This window comes from Perissodus microlepis, chromosome 7, assembly GCF_051167445.1.
Source record: "Perissodus microlepis isolate ML-2025 ecotype Zambia chromosome 7, ASM5116744v1, whole genome shotgun sequence".
NCBI lineage: Eukaryota > Metazoa > Chordata > Actinopteri > Cichliformes > Cichlidae > Perissodus > Perissodus microlepis.
Window position 1 is genome coordinate 9,915,766 of NC_140467.1, and position 6,300 is coordinate 9,922,065.

A 6,300-nucleotide genomic window follows, 5' to 3' on the forward strand; every position below is an offset into this window, starting at 1 on the left:
TCCTTCGCAAATCAACTCATCCACACACTGCCCTGAGTTGACCACTTCCATTTAAACCTGTGATCACAGAAAACACAGTCCCATAAATTCTATTTCAAGCAGAACAATGGGAGATGAAGTCTTGATTAAAGCAAGTATTGATACTCTGTCTCAGGCAGCTTGTCTCCATTTAGTTCATCTGAAGTTTTTCTTATTTTTTTTTCTGGCAGTACTTCAGTTTGTGTGTGTGTGTCCTCTGGTTCCCTCTGCCTCCCTCACCCTTCTCTGTCCCTCTGTTTTCCCACGGTGATCGATAGCTCATTACAATCATTGACTGCAGCTCATCAGCACCTTTTAAGGTCTGGAGACACAGAAAAGGTGTATGTGCTTGTAAGGGTGCATGTTTTCTGACGTGAGCTTATTGACAAATAGAAAATAACCATTCAAATGTCAAACATAACCTTTGTTTTGTTCAAAATGAATTTTTCTGTCTTACAGCCAGTGCTGCGGGTGTCTAGTTTGTCACTTTGTCGCTTTATGGTCCATGGTCTTGGGGAACATCTTATTATGCAACTCACGTGGGTACCATGGTTTGTTGCTATGGTGATTGCCAAGGGAGCCAGAGTATTATAGGTGTTTATCCTAGACAGGAGCAAGGCTACTCTCCGTCTATCAGGACACGCTTCAATTTGCCACACAGTTTGGACCACACATTAAGATCAACACAGTCACAGAGGGACAAAGGGAAAACAGAGAATACAACACAATCAGGTCCGGATGCGATTTAGTGGATAGATTATTCAGTATTCATATTCCTGGAAGAAAGACCTTGTTCAAACACTCAGTTGTTGGTTTAATGCGTCACTGCAGGGTTTGTTTTTGGAGAGGACAGGATGTGAGCCAAAAGAAGCAAACAGAGAAAAAAGACTGTTAGAGAGTACAAACCATGGTTAAAGGCAAGGAGAAAAGTGTAGACAAAAAAAGGCAAAATAAAGGAGACAATAGATAGACCTCGAGAAGTCCCCCAAGGATTCAGTCACAGGATGTGGTCTAAGAAAAGCAGTAAATTGGTAAAGAGTGTGAACTTTTAAGGAAAAGGGGATAAAAATAGAGAGTATAATAAAGGGCTGAATAGACAACAAGTCTCTCAGCCCATGCATAAATTACACACACCATTTACATATTCATTATGTTTTGTGTTCTAATGAGAGTATTTGCTTAATAGCAGCACCACCACCACTGCCAGCTTTTGTTTGACTCAAGAGAATTAAAAGAGTGGGAGAAAAAAAAAGAAAAACAAGGGAGCAAGGGTCATCTTGGTAAAGTGGGTTAGGTCAATGGTATACAATCAATTTTACTGATGATCATATCAATCATATTGCTGTATTGTTCGTGTGTGAACGAGCACAACCTACTCAAGGCTCTAGGAGATGTGAAGTGAAACACACATAATGGGGGGTTGGTTAAAGTTAATTAAAACAGCACAAGCTCTCTACAAACTCGGGGCTCTCTTCGTCCTTCTCCTCTTGTCTCAGTGGAATAAGTGAGTGCTGCTGTAATTACCTACAGGGCAGCCACTGAGAGCATTTCTTCAGGTGCCAAAAAAAGTCTTTCAAATGACAGCAAAGATTTGCAGAGTGACTTTAAGGAATGAAAAGTTTGTATGTCTGAAGTAATCTTGCGCATAACTAGAGGTCCAACACATAAAGTGTTCCATACAATGTGAAGCGTTTTTTGGTTTTTTTGTTAGAAAATAAATGAATGAAATAAGGGGAAAAGAGAGGGATGGAAATGAAGAGACAGGGGGAAGGGCAACGGAGGGATGAGCTACAAATGAGAGCGATGGCGGTGGCAGGTTGGCACAGTGCCATCCAGTCAGGACTTGAGCAGGGGCGGGCATGGGCATGGGAAAAGGGGCGAGGAGGAGAATAAGAATGAAAGAGGAAGAGAAACAGACCTCCATACTGCTACCATGGTGGCACCTTGGCACAGGCATAATGGGGCGTAACGAACAAGAGACTGGGCAGAGAAAGGGAAGATGGGAAAAATATCAGAGGATAGCGGAGCATAGAAGTAAGTGAGATGCCAGCAGGCAGAGGAGGACTCGGATATCGATAAACGACAGAATCATAGGATGTTGAGGAGAAAGATGGACAATACTTTAAATTTGTAAATGCACGATAGGTCGCAGAATGGGAAACAGCGTTGGAATTATTGTAACCGTTATTCAATTTTTCTTCCTTTCTATGCCAGCTGCAGCGTGCCGTCCAACGGGCAGCATGCCAGTTTGTACATGTGGCATGCCCGAAGCATTCGAAGCGAATGGCGGAGAACTGTCATAGTCAAAGACGAGGACTCACCTCCGAGGATTTGCTACTAATCACCATTTGTTTGTTTGGACAAAGCCAAGAAGAGGTGCCCGGGCAACGGTTGCCAGCGATTTAGTGATGGCATCTTTTCAGGGGCGGCAAGGGCACAGGGAGAAAGATGGCATGCTGCCAAAGCAACATAATGCACACATTAGTAAACAGAAACCTCCATACGGTGAGCAAAACATTTCGGATGCCTTGAACGTTTTTGGCGGTGGCATCCCCTCAAGGGAAAGACTGGAAACAGAGATGGCACCATGCCAAACACAAACTGCGAGGTGTTCGTGGGCACGATCAATAGATACACTAAAATGTACTAAATGCCACGGCAAAAAAAAAGTAGCAAAAGAACTACAAGTAGAACTACAAATGTAGCCGTGGTGGGAGTTTGGGAGAAAAACTATTTCCGTGATGCCAACTCTGCTCAGTGCCAGCTGCTGCACTGAAAGGATGCTGCTGCCCATCACAAAAATCTAAGAGGAGGGATCATACCATTCCAGTATGGGCAGAAAGACTATGTGGAAAGAGAGGAATAATGAGCAAAATGAATAACGGATGCAGAAGGAGGAAAATGGGGGATTTTGTGCTTAACGAAGAACAGTGGGAGTGGGTGGACAAGGATGATGAAGAGCCTCTTTCCTGCACTTGCACACCTGGGATCTTCTTAAAGGGATATCCCCTCAGACTGCTGTGTGTGTTTAAAGGGAGGGATGTGTTGGCATCATCTCCAGGGTGTCAAGCTTTGTTTCTCTATTGCCAGTCAGGGAGGGTTCTGCAGTCATCAGTGGCGGGCAACTGTCTGGGCATCTCATCTGCAGCTAATTAACAGCCACACACTAATTCTAACAGCCGATCATAATTAGCGATTTAATCACTCGTCAACGCTCTTCTCCCCCCCTAAATTGTGCCTCCTATTTGGACACGTGCGGATAAGCTAAGGAACGCCGGATTCCTCCCTCACTACCTCCCCCTCCCTCGTCCTTCCTTCCTTCATCCTTGGCTCCAGACTCCAGTGGGATCTTAATTAAGCCTGGGCTTCATTATGCAAATGGAGTACAATAAACGACAGCAGAGGTGGAGTTGGATACAGACTAAAACGGAACGGTGGGAGGGGAGCACTGAAAGTGGAAAATGAAGAGATGTGGAAGGTTACTAAAATCGTCTATGTAATGTAAAGTTGTTGTAACTTGTATGTCTGCAGTGGGCTCACTACCACATGAGACGTGAGAACCAGTGAAACCAGCTCTCTGATTCGCCATCTCTGCTGGCATTGGGAAAACTTCTCTGAAATAACAGCGGATATGCAAAATGTCACTTCTCACAAAGGAAATTTCAAGGAATGGTGAAGGAAAGGGAATATTGACAATGAACCCTGTTAATATCACCAGTTGGCTGTTGTCGTGGATACAAAGGAAGATGGTAGAGATAGGGAGACAGAAAATAGGGAGACAGAAACACTGAGAGTGGCAGCAGCATGGCAGCTAATGTCATCTCAGTTTAATCATCGCATGGGATCATGGGGTTCATGAAAATTCATTTGCATATCATTAAATGGAGAGAGGTTATTTGGTGCGGCTAGCCAAAATGGGATTGGATGAAGGAAGGGGGGGGAAAAAAGGAAAATGTAGGGGCTCGTTATTAAACTGCAATGTTTTATAGTCCGCCAGCCGATTCATTTAATTTGGGCTTAATTAAAATATGTCAGACTCAATAAATCATTCCAACTGGGATACTATCAGTGTTTCAGTCTGAAAAAAAGACTAATCACTGGATATGCGGTCAGACATTTTCCAATAACATTTTGAGTGCTTTAGTCTAATGTGAGCTTGACCAATCGACTTCCATTTCTGATTTATCTGAGTGGTGTGCATCGAAACAGCCTGTAACTTCTGTGTACAGTGTGAGCACAGGGCTATTTCTGACAGGTGGTGATGCCACCCTGTGTTAGTCAATAAGGGGGCAGCCTGCACTGTCTTTTTGACCTCTGCGATGTGTATGTATGTGCTTGCCTGTGTGCATTTCTCATTTGCATAAGTGATGTAATTAGACCACCCTTTCTCATGCAGATCAGTTTGACAACATGGCAATCACTTTAACAGACATGCAGCCGCACACTCAGAAATACACACACAGGACAACACACGCTTGCTGCCGTGACCACCCCCATATCATGGGGAGTCTGTTGTCTGTGAGCAAAAAGTGTAAAGATTAACATAATCCAGCTAATAAGTGTGAGTAATATTCACAGAGTGACGCGTGGCATAGACACTGTCCTGCTGATGCGTATTTGTATCTCATTATAGATGTAAAGTACTGTGGTCGCCAGTGAGGCGGGAGGGGGAGTGGTGGCGGGGGGCCTTCATGAAGTGTGGGCCTGAATAAAGAGACACAGAAGAACAACAATAAACTGCACTACTTGGGGGGGAAAAGTTACTCTATCCTTCCTTTGAAAAAGTTATTGATGTAATATAAAGACAAATTACAAGGGGTACCTCATAACCAGGATGCTGGAGATTGCTAAAGGAAGTTTTTCCAATGTCTCCACAAAATTGGAAAGACAAACCTACTGATTTTGTATCTGTTTGTTTACAGTACTGAGAGGCACACTGAGTCGGGTTTTTGCTGCAGAATATAGGAATTATAAATAGAGTGTATTTGCGCTTGCAGGCTAGCTCTGCCACATGATTGATTAGGATGGTGTGACGACCATTAAAAAGTCATTTAAAAGATGGATAGGGACCACATTTCCAAATAAAAACCACTTTATACCTGATGAAGTGCTGAACAAACTCTCCTTCAAAGACATTTACTGATTACTCTCTGGGTATGAGTGAGTGTAATGTGGGAAGCTCCCATGAACTCAGTGTAGCCTCTGCATCAGCTGTAGAGGACTCCAAAGCACTCGTCTCGACACAGTCAGGAAAAGGGTGGTAAAGGCTGTAGTTAAAAATTGCAGTTAAAAAAAAAAACCCCACACACAACCTCTGACATCTTTTTAATATTTTGGATTTAAAGCAATATATTAATTTGGACTGAGGTGTAATCTGCGTGCACAGGCGTGCGCACACATGCACACACTGACTGAAATCTGATAGCGCAGCGTCGCTTCAGCTCAAGCCTTATCCTAAGAAACAGAGGTGCGTCTGAATGTGCGAATATATTTCAGCTCTGTCTCTTTAACTCGGGGCTCCACCACAGCAGCATGCTTTGGGATTCATGCATAAACATGAGCTGGCCTTTCAGCTCTCTCCTCACATAACCAATCTAAATCTAAATGAGCCCCCACTACAGATACACCAGCAGGCAATGACATTACTCCCCAGCCCCAGCCCAACCCCCTACTCTACCCTACTACCCCCAGTGACACATATACACCAGCAGGCAATAATTTCACGCTATCCCTCAAAGCCCCCCCACCTCCACCTACTCTCCACACGCATACACTCACTCGAACCCCCTTTTTTGCCGCAACCCCACCAGCTGCACAGTACTCATTTGATTAAGAGGGGGAGGACAGGGAGAAGGAGAAATGGTGGGGGATCACTTTATCAGGATGACTTTCTAAGATGGCTATCATGAGCTACGAAGCTATCTCAAGCCCTTTTCTGTGGTTACCTTCCTATTGTTCTCGCCATGTATCTGCTTGTCTCCTCCCCGCAAACCCAATCAGAACAACCCCGAGTTTCACGGTTACATCTTCCGTTGCCGCATTTCTGTGTAACAGTGAAATGAAGGGCTTGCCGCGAGAGAACAAGAAGCAGATACAGGTTTGTGCTCGACTTGTGCGCGTGTCTGATCGAACACTACATTCCCATGTTCATTGAAGTTTTTTCCCCCCCTCTCCAGCAAGTTGTCTCATCAACCACTGGGAAGTTTTACATAAGAAATGAGCAAATAATAAAATCTTCTCTACCAACCTAAGCTGTGGTCTTTGAAATGTTGCATATGAAAA

The 6,300-nt window shown here is 44.1% G+C and overlaps 1 long non-coding RNA gene across 1 annotated transcript; it reads left to right on the forward strand.

Moving 5' to 3' along the window:
* Nucleotides 1–1,878: 1,878 nt before the first annotated feature.
* On the forward strand, nucleotides 1,879–6,269 carry LOC146382550 (uncharacterized). Its single transcript, XR_014800656.1, has 2 exons — nucleotides 1,879–2,052; nucleotides 2,233–6,269. It is a non-coding gene; the product is annotated as an uncharacterized LOC146382550 (long non-coding RNA).
* Nucleotides 6,270–6,300: the final 31 nt, after the last annotated feature.